This window comes from Mus musculus, chromosome 11 (genome assembly GCF_000001635.26).
Source record: "Mus musculus strain C57BL/6J chromosome 11, GRCm38.p6 C57BL/6J".
Taxonomy (NCBI): Eukaryota; Metazoa; Chordata; class Mammalia; order Rodentia; family Muridae; genus Mus; species Mus musculus.
In genome coordinates, this window is record NC_000077.6 from 105185011 (window position 1) to 105201900 (window position 16890).

The 16890-nt window shown below is 40.9% G+C and overlaps 1 protein-coding gene across 20 annotated transcripts in view; it reads left to right on the plus strand.

Annotated features, from left to right (window-relative positions):
• Tlk2 (tousled-like kinase 2 (Arabidopsis)) overlaps nt 1-16890 on the plus strand; it is a 116065-nt gene that overhangs the window by 17116 nt on the left and 82059 nt on the right. The window lies entirely within an intron of this gene.

Sequence of the window (16890 nt, forward strand, 5' to 3'; positions counted from 1 at the left end):
TGTAAACTGAAATCAAGCCCACCTCACTGGGCAGGTGGGATGTTGATAAGATAACACTATTCTGGCCTTCCGTGTTTTTCGGTACCTGCCTGTTTACCCCTCTGTTCTCACAGGACGGTTTTAGTGCATTATGTCTGTCAATAATGTTTTATTTAGGAGCTTTGCCCAATGATCCAAGGTTGTCTTATTACTTGAGCGTGAGATAAGTCATGTCTGCATTTTGATGTATAATATATATAATGGATTCCTGTCTTTTTCAAAAAATGCTATATCTTACAGGAATATGATATTAATTTCATGCTCTGGCTAGTTGTTTCCTCAAGGAGGAGTATGTTAGGTTTATTATGCTTGGAAAACCTAGCTTCTTGGAATAACTTGGTAGTTTTTTTTGTTGTTGTTTTTTGTTTTTTGTTTTGGTTTTTCGAGACAGGGTTTCTCTGTATAGCCCTGGCTGTCCTAGAACTCACTTTGTAGACCAGGCTGGTCTCGAACTCAGAGATCCACCTGCCTCTGCCTCCCGAGTGCTGGGATTAAAGGCGTGCGCCACCACGCCTGGCTTGCCTTGGTAGTTTTTATTTACTTGAAAAGTACATAGTACCTACAGTACACTGGGCATTGTATATGTGTTGTTGATAATACCTCTGTATTGAGCTTTGGTAGTTCTTTAATTTTTGTTTTGTTTTTAAAATGTGTAACCTAGGTTGGTCAGTGATTTGTGATTGCCCTGTCTCAGGCTGGTAAGTGCTGGGAATACAGGTGTCCACCGCCATACCCAGATGTACATTATGTTCATGAATGCTTTGTTTCTTCAGCTACTCTAGTAACTGACTTTGGTTGCACTTTAGAGCAACTGTACCTCTGATCATTACATACTGAAGATAAACAAGTAGACATAAATTATTTGTTCAAAGGAATATTTTGAGTACTTTGAAAGAAGTGTGCTGTGCTATTTGAATATTAAGTCAATATCTGGTCCAATGATGACACGTTTCTTTAGCCTGGCCTAGAACTCCTTGTTCTTCCCATCTCAGTTTCCTAGGTGCTGGGGCTATAGGTGTGAGTAACTGTACTAGGTCTTGTTTATAACCATTGACTGATGTTTGTGGTATAAAGGGTCAAACCCAGGGTCTGCACTTGCTAAGCAAGCACCTTACCATTGAACCTTACTTTATATGTCTAGTCACTTGGGGTTTTGGTGGGGTTTTTGTTTTTTAAGATGGTCTCACTTTGTAGCCCTACTACTCAGGTGCTGGGATTAAAGGCATGTGTCACTACACCTATCCAGCCCTTCTTAATTTTTTGTTTTAATTTTTTTTAAAGATTTATTTATTATTATATCTAAGTACACTGTAGCTGTCTTCAGACACACCAGAAGAGGGCGTTGGATCTCATTACGGATGGTTGTGAGCTACCATGTGGTTGCTGGGATTTGAACTCAGGACCTTCGGAAAAGCAGTTGGTGCTCTTAACCACTGAGCCATCTCTCCATCCCTTGTTTTAATTTTTTTATTGAGATAGAGTCTTTTCCAGGATAGCTTTGAGCTTGCTCTATAGCCCAGGCAGACATTGAACCAGTGATCTTCCCACCTTAGCATCTTGAGTGTTGGGAAATACACTGTTGTCTTTTCCCTTGGCAATTCTGCATAAAACTCATGCCTTTAACTACTTTATTTTAGAGACAGGATCATATTATGCAGCCTAGCCTGGTCTGGAACTTAATTGAGGCTGGTCTCAAACTCATGGTCCTTTTGTTTCTCTCAAAGTGCTAGAATTATAGGTGTGTTCAGCTAAAACTCATAATTAAATCTATTTACATAGTTTCCTACTACGAAAGTTTATATTCAAACTGCTTATAGTTAATTTTCCCAATCTTGTTTGTTTGTTTGAGACAGGGTCTTTTGTATAGCCCTGCGGGTCCTAGAACTCACTCTGTAGGCTGGCCTCGAATTTAAGAGATCTGCCTTGCCTCTGCCTCCTGAGTGCTAGGATTAAAGGGGTGTGCCATCACTCTTGTCCATTTTACTAATCTTTGTTGGGCTTCTTTCCTTTGTATGTAACTACAGAATAGCTCTATTAAAGTGTGCTTTTGGTAAAATAGGTCCAAGTGATGGGAACGAATGACATTTTAATTTTACTGCTTAGACTCAAGATCATGTAACTAAGTTATAGGAAAATTTCAGTGTACACTTGAGAAGCTGAGGTAGTAGGATCCTAAGTTAGAGACCAGCCTGGACCACATGGTAAGCCCTGTCTCTAAAAACAAGCAAACCCCAGACCTCAAACTTTAATACTGTTTGTTAGAAAGTTCATAAATACTAAGTTGCTTCTATGCCATTAATTACACATTTTGACATGTCTGTCATGGTAAGTATATTTATCTCAATAAATGCATTATTTAGTGATCAGGGGAAAATTGATTTCTTTAGCACAGAATTGAAAGAAAGGTAAGTTACTGCATTATTTGCAGACAGGTAAAGGAAAGGAAGTTTTATTTTGTTTTGTTTTGTTTTTGAGTTAGAGTCTTTCTGTGTAGCCCTGGCTGTCCTATAACTCACTCTGTAGACCAGGCTGCGGTCCAACTCATAGAGATATTCCTGCCTCTAGCCTCCCAAGAACTGGGATTAAAGGCGTGTGCTATCATTTCCTTGCTAATCTACTCTTTTTTTAAAAATTATTTATTTATTTATTTATTTATTTATTTATTATATGTAAGTACACTGTTGCTGTCTTTAGACACCCCAGAAGGGGGCATCAGATCCCATTATAGATGGGTGTGAGCCACCAGGTGGTTACTGGGAGTTGAACTCAGGGTCTCTGGAAGAGCAGTCAGTGCTCCCAACTGCAGGCTGAGCCATCTCTGCAGCCCAAGCTACTCTTTTTTTATATATAACATTTTTTTGAGATAGTCTTATTATTACTCTTTCTGTTATGGTTAGGGCTAGACATTATATCTCACGGGTCACCTATTGAAATGAGGACAGTGGTATTGGGTAGAAAGGATGCTTTTGGTGAGACTCCTTTTCTGGTTTACTTGATGTGTTGTGGGTCATGTTTTCCCAGTAAGGATGGCACTGTTGACAGCGTTCAGTTTGTTAAGATGGAGACAAGTCTCTACCTTTGCTGGTCCACAGTGACTTGCCTGTGATGGTGCCATCTAGTGAGATCTGTGTGATCTCCTGAGTTTGTCCTAAGTGCTCAGGACACTTTCAGATGCCCATAGTAGGAAGGCAGTCAGAGCCGTTGTGGACTCTTTCCAAATGGACAAGAGTGCTGGAAGTAGTTGCAGTCTTTGAACGTTCTGGTTATTGCAGGGCTTCTACCGTATTGCTTCTGCTTTTTCACACCGAAAATTCAATGTAACTCACAAAACTTTGGCAAACCATATTTATTACTTACATTCAAATGCTTATTTATATTTTGGCTTTTAATTTCACAATTTTTTTTGTTCTTGCACAGCACACGAATACATTAATTTTCTCTATGTTAATAGGTTTATTTAATAATCATTAAACCAGAACTAATTGGTTTGGGATGCTTTATGTAGTTTTTGTTTAAAAGGTTTAAGATGGTTTTTCTGAGTTGGTAATAGGGAAAAGATGCATCATGCACAGCAAGGAGCCTGTGGAGCACACGCTTCTGCTGTGGCTGCCACTTTGTAGGCAGAGCTGGAAACATCCCTTTACAAGGTTGAGGAGATAAGATTAAATTGGGTGGTAAACTTTCTCACCTAATAGTTAAGCTAGCTGTTTGTTTTTTCCAGGCAGGGTTTCCCCATGTATTCCTACTGTTCTGGAACTCACTATGTTCAAGGCTGGCCTTGAACTCAGAAGTCTGCCTGCCTCTTGAGTACTGGGATTAAAGGCATGTACTACCAGCGCTCAGCAAGCTATTTTTTTTTTTAAACTCTGTCTTTTTTCCCTAATATTTATTTGTCTTTATATATGTGTTTTGCCTGCATATATATCTGTGCACCACATGTGTGTAGTACTCAAAGAAGCCAGAAAAGGGGTGTTGGATCCCTGAGCTGGGTTACAGGTTGTTATGAACTGCCATGTGGGTGCTGGAAACTGAACTTAGGTCCTCTGAAGACTACTTCAGTCCATCTCTTCAGCCCAATATCTCTTTCTGTGTGTGTGTAGTTTGAGACAGGGTTTCAGGGAGCCTTGGCTGTCTTGGTACTCAATATATAGACTGGCTGGCCTTGAATTCACAGAGATCCACCTGCCACTGCTGCTGCTGCTGCTTTTTTTTTTAAAGGTTTATTTATTTATTTTATGTATATGAGTACACTGTCGCTGTCTCCAGACACAGCAGAAGAGGGCATCAGATTCCCATTACAGATGGTTGTGAGTCACCATGTGGTTGCTGGAAATTGAACTCAGGACCTCTGGAAGAGCAGTCAGTGCTCTTAACTGCTGAGCCATCTCTCCAGCCCTGCCACTGCCTCTTGAGTACTGGGATTAAAGGCATCAACACTATGTTTAGTTCAGGATCTCTTTCCTTAAGGACTAGATAATTTACTTTTCATAATATAAAACTTACTGTCTTGTTTTCAATCAAGACTTGTTACAGTTTATTCCTTCCTCTGCTCCTCTGTAGCAATTTAAATGTGCATTTTCCTTGATTCTGGAGATGGAAGGGGGTGTGGAATTCCAGCCTTGCTTGTGCTATTGTTTATACCTAGTAGGATATACTTAAATTTTTTATAAATTTTATTTCTGTTGGGAGTTGGTACAAGTGCTGTTTCACACTTGTGGAGATGAGAGGACACCTTGTAGGAATTGGTTCTCTCTATTTACCATGTAGATTGCAGGGATTGAATTAAGGTCATTAGGTTTGGGACCAAGTACCTTTACCTGCTGATCTATTTCCCTGGCCCCTTAGTTATATCAGATATAAAAAAGTGTGTGTGTGTGTGTGTGTGTGTGTGTGTGTGTGTGTGTGTGTCTCCCAGGTATAACAGGTTTTTATCTTTTTTTTTTAATTAGGTATTTATTTCATTTACATTTCCAATGCTATCCCAGAAGTCCCCCATACCCCCCCCCCCCCACTTCCCTACCCACCCATTCCCACTTCTTGGCCCTGGCGTTCCCCTGTACTGAGGCAGATAAAGTTTGCACGATCAATGGGCCTCTCTTTCCACTGATGGCCAACTAGGCCATCTTCTGATACATATGCAGCTAGAGACATGAGGGGTGTCTGGGGGGTACTGGTTAGTTCATATTGTTGTTTCACCTATAGGGTTGCAGATCCCTTTAGCTCCTTGGTTACTTTCTCTAGCTCCTCCATTGGGGGCCCTGTGATCCATCCAATAGCTGACTGTGAGCATCCACTTCTGTGTTTGCTAGGCCCTGGCATAGTCTCACAAGAGACAGCTATATCTGGGTCCTATAACACATGTTGTTTAGCAAGTCTGTACTTAAGTCATTGAGTTAACAGACACTCTCCGTTCTCTTTTTGCAAGCTGCTATGTCACTCCCACAGGTTGAGTTGTAGACTTGCTAAGGACCACTTTATTACAATGTGCTTTGTAGTTACAGAATATCGACTTGTATAAACAATGAAATGATTGCAAAATGAAAGAGTTTTTATTTCTTTGAAAATTAGATTAACTGCCCTAGGAGACTAAATTTAAGGTGTCAATAAGGAGGTATATACGTGTATACATACAAAAGTTGGCTTACACAGTGATGAGTTTAATTACAGCAGTTCTCTCCATGAATGCTGTTATACTTTGTTCCTATTCATTTTCCTTCCCCATTGCACCTTTTTTTTTTTTTTTTTTTTTTTTTTTTAAACTATATGGAAGAATGTTAGGTCTTTGGCAGTTGTCTTTAAAGTTTTCATTTTACTTTTTGAAGAAATTGAAACTGGAAGTTGTAGATACATTATGGGTGTGGTTTTTGTAAGATTACACTTACAAAATATACACATGTATCTATAACTTAAAGGCATATCTAAAAAAAGTGACAAAGATTGAGCATTTTGAGGAGCTTGAAATGTAGCTGAATTGGTAGAATTCTTGTCTACTGCCTCCCATTCATGAGGCTCTAGTTTCAACCTTCAGCACCCTCATAAACCAGACAAGGTAACATAGGTCTGTCATCCTAGCCAGAGACAGAGAATCAGAAATTTAGGGTTATCCATGGCTATAGAGGAAAAAAAAAAAAAAAAGCCTGGACCTTGTCTCAAAGAAAAGAAAGAATGTGGTAGGATACTTGTCTGTCATGTGTGTAAGCCCTGGGTTTAATTGTTAGTTTCACATTGTTGTGACAGAATACCTATAAAAACCAACTTGAGGAAACAGTTATTTCTGTTCACTGTTTTCTGTGACTTTTTGGCTCTGTTCCTTGGCTTATAGTGAGACAGACAGACAGAACATCATGGTAGAGAGGGTTTGGAGCAGAGCAAGGAAAGGTCCAGGGACAAGACACAGTCCCCAAGAGGCATGACACCATGAGCCCACTCCTTCACCTAAGTACCCTAATTTTCTGTTACCTCCTAAGAGCCTGCAAGTTAAGAAAAAGTGATTAAGAGCTGCACGTGCGCGCGCACGCGCGCACACACACACAAATAAGTAAATAACACTAAAGAAAAGAACTCCCATATATAAATGATGTCAGAACTCTTTTGATCCAGTCACTTTCCGAAGCCCCACCTCTGAACTTGGCTGAATTGGGTACCAGGCTTTTAACACATGGTTTGGGGAAATCGTTTTGATCCAAACGATAATAAATTCTCAGCATTACGAGAACTTTTTTCTTTTGCTACTTTTTTTTTTAATTAAATTATTTTATTTATCTACATTCCAAAAGTTTCCCCCTTCCTGGTCTCCCCTACTCAAGTTCTTTACCCGATTCCCTCTTCCCTTTTTTAAAACATTATTTATCTTTTAAATTTAATGTATATTAGTGTTTGTTTGCTTGTCTGTGAACCATGTCCACTCTTGGTGCCCTCAGGTCAGAAGGCATCTGATCCCCTGGAACTGGAGTTATGAGTGGTTATGAGCACCATATGGGTGCTAGGAACTGAACCTGGTCCTCTGCAAGAGCAACACTGTTCTTAACTGATGAGCTATTTCTCCCCCCCCCCCTTTTTTTTTCCAGAGAGAGTTTCTCTGTGTGTAGCTCTGATTGTCTTGCTGGAATCTACTCTGTTGACCAGGCTGGCCTTAAACTCAAAGAGATCCTTCTGCCTCTGACTCCCAAGTGCTGAGATTAAAGAGTTGCCCCACCACCGCCTAGCTCAAGTTATTTAGCATAAGATTCTAAGCAGGATTTCCTATCACTTAGTTAAAATCAAAGGTGGAAGTGTTGAAGATTTCCTTCTGAGCAACATTGGAGAGCATAAGCATACCCTTTCCAAATATGTCAGCTGGGAGCTGGCTCCTGACAGGGGCTCCTGACAGACACAGTCTCAGGTGCCACACACAGACGCCAGGAAAATGCACGTAGGACAGTGCTTCTGCTTTAGTGGCTTTCATGCCCCTTCTACTTTGAAAGTCTTCTATCCTTTTTACTCTTATTACTGATTCTCATAGAAGTTGCAATATGTGGCTTATCAAAGGCTCATGGTAACATCTTTGCCCTCTTTTAGACCAACCTAGGGCCTTGAAAAGACAGTGAGACCCTATCTCAAAACCCAGGCTATACAGCACTCATCGTAGGTAGAAAACCAGTATCCATTTTTTTCTTTAGTTTAAAAATAAATGTGTGTGTGTGTGTGTGCGCACACGTGCACGTGTGCAGGTGCCCACAAGTGTTACTACTGTTAGAGGTGGCGCCTCACATGGGTGTTGGGAATTGAACCTGACTCTCAATAAGATCACTTTTAAGCTCTTATCCTCTAAGCTTTTTTCTCCAGCCTCAAAGTCTTTTTTAACTCAGTGTATTGAATGAAACAGAAGGATAATTGAGTTGAAGAGTGCCATACATAAGTTAGTGGCATTTGTCTCTGGCTCATATACTTAAATGAGCCCAGTGATTCTCAACTTTCCTAATGCTGGGACTCTTTCTTTATACAGCTTCTCATGTGGTGGTGACTCCAACCATAACATTATTTTTGATACTACTTTATAACTGTAATATTGCTACTTTTGGAATCATAATGTAAACATCTTTTTTCCATGGTCTTAGGTGACCATGTGAAAAGAATCATTTGACCCCAACGGGGTCGAAGTCCACAGGCTGAGAAATGCTGCTGCAGCCCTTCTCTAGTTCTTTATTGCAGTGCTGGGAATGAAAACCGTTGAGTTACATCCCTTGCTCTAAGAGGATTGCTGAAATAAAAGATGTAGACTGTGCTGTGCGGGCCAGCAGTCAGCGTGCCATCCTCACCCTGATGGCTCGATACACTTCATTTGTCTCACACAGTTTACACCGTGGGCTTTAGTGTTCTTCAGGCTTCTGGAGAGGCTGCAGTAACTGTAGCTCTCTAAAATTTTACAGACCAACAAAATTTATTCTTTTCTTGTTATCTAGCCTTGGCTGGCTTGGAACTCTCAATGTAAACCAAACTTTAGCTTCAGATTAACAGAGATCCAGCTGCTGGGATCTCTGGCTGGGATTGAAGGCATGGGATACTGTAGCTGGCTCAGAATTCATTCTTACCTCATGAGTATTTCATAGCAGAAATAACTGAGAGAAGTGACACTTCATACCCAAGAGTGACTTATAAAACAGATCTATTTGACCCATTGTTTAACAATAAAGCTAACGTCCTAGGAAATTAGTCTACAGAAGTTCCACCTTACCCACAGGGACAAATGCCTCTAGTGGATGTGAGAAAGCACAGACAGTGATAAACTTTATGTGCATAAACATACACAATGTTTTCCTATACATAGGCTCACCAGTGTAAAGAACTGTCACTGTAGCTGGTAATTCTTGTAGTTCAGGTGTGAGAACAAAAAAATTAACTTTTTCTTATTTTACCTTTTTCACACCTTCATAGAAGATTCATCCTGGCAATCTCAGCATATAAATCTTAGCAAATTCCACATACAAGTTTTTTTTTCCTTTCTGTATTAACTTAAGAACTTTTACCCTTTCACTTAAACAAGACATTTTTTGTCATGCCGAGTTGCCAGCATCACTACTCTGGTTTGGAGGCAGTAAGTAAACTGAGTCATAAGCAGGAGCACTGCAGGCTGTCAGCAGTCAGACTGCTCCCCACCAGGACACAGGGTCTTTCGCACGTGAGGTAGGACGGGCTCCCATGGTTGCTCATAACAACATACAATTTAAAACTTAAGAATTATTTATTTCTGGACTTTTCCATTTAGTATTTTCAGACCATAGTTGAACAAAAGTAAATTTGTGGAAAGCAAAGTCATAGCTAGAAGTAGATGACTGGATGGAGGAAAAAAACTTTGAGCTACTAGTAATGAGAACCTTAGCCACAGGCAAAGTTAATACCACTAAACTGAGGAGAAAGCCTTTCACTGACTTCTAGATTCTGTGAACTGCTATAAACTGCAAGAAATGTGTACCAGAAGGATCCCATAGCTAGTACCAGTTCTGTCAGATCCCATAGCTAGTACCAGTTCTGTCAGAAAGGCAGTTGAAGTTACAGCAGTATGAGTGTGGGCCGCTACTTGGCTATTGAAGGGGCTTGAGCAGGGTGAGTAAGTTCTGCTTCTGTAGGGTTGGTCTCATTTCATCCAGCCACGCAAGTCTGCTTACAGCTTGCATCCTTAGATGAAGCTTTCCAGTAATGGCACGCAAAGGGAGCCCAGGCAGAAAGTCCACACCTAGTATACCTGTTTGGTTTTGTGTGTGTGTGTGTGGGGGGGGGGTTGTTTGTTTTTTGAGACAGGGTCTCTAGGTAGGTTTTCTTTGAGCTAAGTGTATCCTGGTCACTAAGGCCCAAGTGTTTTCACACATTAATATGACCAACAGATCTGATTTGGGGGGCTGGAGCGGGGGGTGGGGAAGACAAGGCCTTAGTATATAGTCTCAGCTAGCCTCTTAACTCACAGATATCCTCCTGTCTCTGTTTTCCAGCTGTTGGGATTAAAAGCATGTGCCACCTTGTTTTGTACAAATCAGTATTTTAGCATAGGATCCCTGTGTGAGGTGTCTTGGCCTTGATTATGTCATTAGGGGAGTAGCTAGGACGGATCCCGCCTCCATCCAGGTTAATGTCTTTTCACAGCAGGGGTAGTGGCGATTTATAGCAAGATATCCTGCGGTTGTCATTCGCCTCTTACTGTTCAGTTTTTCTTAGCTTTCTAGAAATTTAGAAGCAGAGAATCTAACTGCTCTAGCTGTACATGAGTCTTCCCCTCTCCCCCACCAACTTTTGACACAGACTTTGACTCTTTGGATGACCTAGACAAGTTCCTTGTCTGATTTCTCTTGTTCTTCCATAAAACTGGCAAGCCTGGATTAGAGAAATAAGATAGTTCATTGGTTAAAAGTGCTTATGATTGTTACTGAGGAGCCAGAGCCCACATGACAGCTTGTACCTCCCTGTAACTCTAGTGCTAGAGGATCCACCTTCCTCTTTTAGTCTCAGAAGGCTCCTGTACATGGTGTACCTGCATTCATTCAGGCTGAAGCACACACATATAAGCTTTATTTATTTTTTTGGTTTTTTTTCAAGACAGGATTTCTCTGTGTAGCCCTGGCTGTCCTGGAACTCACTCTGTAGACCAGGCTGGCCTCGAACTCAGAAATCCACCTGCCTCTGCCTCCCAAGTGCTAGGATGAAAAATTTCTGACATATAAGCTTTTTAAAATCTAGGACCCCCCCCCCCCCAAGCCAGCACCTCCATTTCCCCCTTTCTACTAGTCACTTTTCCTTCCCAATCAGAGGCTGAGATGGAAAAAGCTTGCCACTGTCTGTTCGTCATTGTAATTCTTCCCTTATACAGGCAAGTTCCTTCTAACCCAGTGGTTCTCAGCCTTCCTAATGCTGTGTCCTTTTACTACAGTTCCTCATGTTGTGATCCCCAACCACAACATTATTTTCATTGCTACTTCATAACTGTAATTTTGCTACTGTCATGAATCATAATGTAAATATTTTTGAGGATAGCAGTTTGCCAAAGGTGTTGCAACCCACAAGTTGAGAATTGCTGCTCTAGGTAGACAGCTCAGCCTCAGTTGTGTTTGTATCTGATTACTAATAGCAGGTGTCACATAGCTGCTGCTATAGCTTTCTTACAATGGACTGTTTCAGAGGTTATAGTATTTTCTTTAGAACTTAGGCCATTTTCAGAATATGCTTGCTCTCCTGGTAGACCATATCACCTCATGCCATGTGAAGAAAGATGACAGCTCATGGAATTGGTACCCAGATTCATCTTTGATTCTGTCAGATTTCTGTTAAGATGCAAGTATGACCACATCTACTGTGTTTTGTGTTAGCAGAAGTCATGACAAGCCCAGAGGAAACAGTTATACTACCTGTCTAGTGAGAGTCAGGGAGCTGGAGAGATGGCTCGGGACAGTGGCAATGAGTACTTGCTGTTCTTACACAGGACCTTGGTTCAATTTCTAGCACCTAACAGTTTGTAACTCCAGTTCCAAGGGTCTAGTGCTCTCTTCTGGACTCCTAGGGCACTGGGCATGCATATGGTACATGGACATTCATGCATTCAAAGTATTCACACACATAAAATAAAATTTAAAAGGATAATATAAAAAGACAGTGGTAGGAGAGGCTGGGGATTTTATTAGGTAGGTAGAGTGCCTACCTAGAATGCATGAAGTACCCTCAGCTTGATTCCCAGCACCACAAAAACTGGGCATGGTGGCAGGGCCTTCAGAAGTATAAACTCATCTTCAGCTATGTAGGGAGTTCAAGATCAGCCTGGGCTACTTGAGACCCTGTCTCAAAACTAAGGGTCAGGGTGGAACTCCTGTGTTTCTAGCATTTGGGAAGCAGAGATAGGAGAATTGTCAGTTTTGAGGCCAGCCTAGGCCACATAAGACCCTGTTTAAAAAAAATAAACAAAAACCAAAAGAACCAAAACTGTCAGACAAGGGGCTGGAGAGATGGCTCAGTGGTTAAAAGCACTGACTGCTCTTCCAGAGGTCTTGAGTTCAATTATCAGCAACCACATGGTGGCTCACAACCATCTGTAATGGGATCCGATGCCTTCTTCTGGTGTGTCTGCAGAGAGTGATAGAATACTCACATGAAATAAATAAATACATCTTTAAAACAAACAAAAAAGCCCTGTCAGAATAAACTAAGCAGCTGCAACTGCAGATTGTTTATAGGAAATCCTCTCTGTTTTAACCCATACAGTTTGTATTACAAATTTGTTTTAATTTAGTTTTAAGACAGTGCTTTTCTGTTTAGCTCAGGCTGGCCTCAAACTTAAAATTTTTACTTCAGCTTTCCAAGGCATGTACCACCATTCCCAACATTAAAGTCAGCGATCCAAGACTCTGCCTGGAGCTAGGAGTGGGACAGTCCAGACAGATACATCCCAGAGAGTTGAATATGCTGACTCACACTCAGGAGGCAGAGGCAGGCAGCTAAGCTTAATTCTAAACCAGCCAGGGTTATATTTTGAGACGTCATCTCAAAAAACAAAACAAAACAACAAAAAACACGCAAAAGATAAGAGTTGGTATAAATGAACTAGAAAATAAGTATGTATAACCCTATTTATAGCCAGACCCTATCTTAAAACACAGAGCATGGGCCCTTGCTATCAAGCCTGGATTTCACATCCAGGGTGGGACAAGTTGCCCTCTGACCTTCATCTATGTTCAGTGTTACACATAATGCCTACACCTGCAAATAACACACAAAATAAATGCACTTGTAGAAGAACTAAGATTTAATTTAGTTTTATTTTTAATTACATGTATGTATGTGTTTATGTGTTGGGATGTGCATGTGAATGAAGGTATCCTTGAAAAGTAAAGAGAAGGGCGTTGGATCTCCTGGAGCTGGAGTTGACCAGTGGTTGTGAGCCACCTGCAGTGAGTGTGGGAACCAACTACTGGTGCTCTGCATGGGCAGTTTGTGCTCCTAATGAAGCCAAGCCATCTTTCCAGTGTTCCTGCCCCCCGCCCCCAGAGAATGTAAGGATAAAGCAAAAAAAAAAACCCCAACCAAACAAAAGAGCTAAAGCCTTTAAAAGGTAATTGAAAGCCAGATGTGGTGGCACTTTGTGTAAGTTTAAGGTCATCCTGGACTAGGTAGTGAGTTCAAGGAAAACCAGGGCTGCCATACAGAGAAACCCTGTTTTGTTTTGTTTTGTTTTGTTTTGAAAAAAGGTAATTGAGAAGCTGGGTATATATCTTGTGACCTCAGCCCAGGCTGAGGCTAGAGGGTCTAGAATTTAATGTCAGGCCTAGGCTGTCATAGTGAAACTCTGTCAGTGGTAGTAGTGGTAGTAGTTGTATTGGTAGTAGTAATAGTAATAAAATTAATAAATCTTGTGTTTTATAAGTTTGTACTAAGAGGCCTCCTTTATGTATTAGTATAATTAGATTCTCTTATAAAAAGACCTGACAATGCTGGAGTTTATCAGCAGTTAAAGAGGGCTTGCTTCTCTTTCAGAAGACCAGACCTCCATTCCAGCACTCAGATTGTGTGTCTTACACACAACTGCTTATAACTCCAACTTGGGGGGAATTGTGCCACTGCCCTCTTTTGGCTTCTGTGAGTACCTACAACTTACATGGTGTATACTCACACAAATAAATAAGTAATTTTAAAAAAACTTAAAAAAATATATAAATAAAAGGGCTTGATAAGTAGACTGTCTTAGTTAAAGTTTCTATTGCTCTGATAAACATGAAAACAACTTGGAAAAGAAAGGGTTTATTTCATCTTATTATTTGTTATCCATTGTCCAGGGAAGTCAGGGCAAAAACTCAGCAAGAACTGATGTAGAGGGCTGGAGAGGTGGCTCAGCGGTTAAGAGCACTGACTGCTCTTCCAAAGGCCCTGAGTTCAAATCCCAGGCTCCCAACCATCTGTAGTGAGATCTGACTGTCTCTTCTGAAGACAGCTACAGTGTACTTAGATATAATAATAAATAAATCTTTAAAAAAAAAAAACTGATGCAAAGGCCATGGAGGAATGCTATTTGCTGGCTTGCTCAACTTGCTTCCTTATAGTATCTAGGACCATCAGCCCAGGGGTGGTGCTGCCCACAGTGTGCTTGGTCCTCCCACCTTGCATACTCCCCTACCCCAGAGAATACCATAGATGAAGCAGAGCCCGACACTCACTACATTCATTTCATTCTCTAATCTTAGCTGTTCTAGCAGCTTGTGAACTAAGCTGAATGGTTAGAAACACATGAAGTCTCCTTATCCCAGACCTTAGTAAAAGCTGTGTGATCTGAGGTGGGTTGATAACTCTTTTTCTTCTTTTTTTTTTTTTTTTTTTTTTTTTTTTGGTTTTTGAGACAGGGTTTCTCTGTATAGCCCTGGCTGTCCTAGAGCTCACTTTGTAGACCAGGCTGGCCTCAGAAATCCACCTGCCTCTGCCTCCCAAGTGCTGGGAATAAAGGCGTGCATCACCACACCCAGCAGGGTTAATAACTCTTAAAATCCCTTTGTTCCCTTTATCCATAAGTACAAATAATAGCAGCTACTTCACAAGGTTATAGATTAGTTTCATAAGGCTATCATAATACAGACTGTGGCTTATGAAATAGAAACACCGTCTTAAAATTTTGGAGGCTTGAAATCAGGAGCAAGGCACTGGTAGGTTGTGGTTTCTGCACTCTCTCTTCTTGGGTTCTAGGAAGCTACCTTCTTGGCTGTGCGTTAATGTGGGTTCCACACACACTTGCCTGCCTTCACTCTTCCTCTGTCTCAGTGTCCTGAGACACTGGTCTAGTTGCATTAGGCCCATTCTAATGACCCCATTTACATGTGATCCAAACATGATTTACATGTGATCCAAATATGATTTAGCTGGGTCAATGAGGCCTGGGACTTGCTACTGAAACCCATGTCCTGAGTTTTACCCTTGGGACCCACATAGTAGGACAGAAGCAACTCTATTAAGTTGTCATCTGAGTTCCAAAGGTGCATTCTCGCTCTGTCTCTGTCGTCTCTGTCTCTCTTTCTTTCTCTCTCTCTCTCTCTCTCTCTCTCTCTCTCTATCTATGTATATACATACATATATATATCATGCATGCATGAGTACCCTCCCCCACAAATAAATATAATTTAAAATTTCAAATTTAATTATTTTGAAAACTTCCTGTGGCTAAATACTTTGAGAGGTGCTGAGTATTGATAAGGGTTTCAGTACATAAACCCTAAAGACTATAAACTTCATGATAGACTCATGGGAAGTGGTAAGTATATCTATGTAAGAAGGGGCTGAAGAGATAGCTCAGCAGTTAGAGCACCTCAGGTTCAGTTCCCAGCACCCGCACGGTCTGTCCAGGTGTCTGTCTAGGATCCAAAGCCTCTCTTGCTTTGGATGCATGCACGTGGTACACAGACACGCAGACAACATTCATACACAAACTACATTAATTAAAATGTAAAGATATAGGGAGCTTCTATTCAGGCATCCCTTCCTACCCCATTCACATTATGAACTAAGAATGTATTATAAGAACCAGAAAGCTGAGATTGATGCACATATATTCTTTACCACTTTCTTTGTGGTGTTGAGGCTTAAACATAGGGGCCTCGTGAGCACTCATCTCTCACTGCTACTGAACCACAGCTCCAGCCTAGTCAGCTTTTGTCAGAGTAGATTATTCAGGTATCTTTTGTGTGTACATACATGTACTTGCAAAGGCATTTGGCATGTTTCTAAACAGTTTTAATTTGCTTTAGTAGCTTTTGTGACCATCCAAATCAAAATGCAGAACTGTGGTCAGCACAGTTGTTTCTTGATGCTTCTTTGTAGTTATCATGCTTATGGCCTCTCCTTCAGAACCCTTATCAGTGATCACTTCTAAGTTGTTTTCTATCTTCATTGATTTCTTTTGAGTTAATGTTTAAAATTAAGACTCTGGCTTGTGGATGTCTTTAGTATTTCAGGGCCATTTACTGAAAGACTTTAATTTTCTTTTTTTTTTTCTTTTTTTTTTTTTGGTTTTTCTAGACAGGGTTTCTCTGTGTGGCCCTGGCTGTCCTGGAACTCACTTTGTAGACCAGGCTGGCCTTGAACTCAGAAATCCGCCTGCCTCTGCCTCCCACGTGCTGGGATTAAAGGCGTGCGCCACCACTGCCTGCAAGACTTTTAATTTTCAACTTTCATAATTATATATTCTGCTGAATTGCTCTTGCACCTTTCTCAGAAATCAAGTCCATCTTTTTATTTTTTAAGATTTATTTATTTAATATACATGCAATATTCTGCCTGCATGTACACCTGTAAGCCAGAAGACAGTACTGTTTCTCATTACAGATAGTTATGAGCTACCATGTGGTTGCTGGGACTCAAACTCAGGACCTCTGGAAGAGCAGCCAGTGTTCTTAACTGTAGAGCCATCTCTCCAGCCCTCAGTTGGAAACCTTTATGTGGGTTTGTTTTTCATCAACTGTATCTTTATCAACTTACAGCTCTAAATAAAGAGCTCTAAGTGGAATGGCTTGTTTGTGCGAGTGCTACATGAATGTTGGTCATTTCTTTGTTCAGCAAATGAGCGATGGCTTTTCACTGTGTTTAAGAATTAGGCTCAGGGCCTCATGAATTCTAGGCAGGCCTAGAATCTGTCATTGCCTTATTCAATAACCTTATAGTTTTAAAAACGCTTTTATTTATTTGTATGTCTGTGTATCCATGTGAATGTATGACACAAGTGCCTATAGAAGTCAGAAGAAGGCATTAGATCCCCTGGAGCTGGAGTCATAGGTGGTTGTGAGCTGTTGACATGGGTATTGGGAACTGAACTCAGGTCCTTTGAAAGAGCCGAAGTGCACTTAACTGGTGAACTATTTA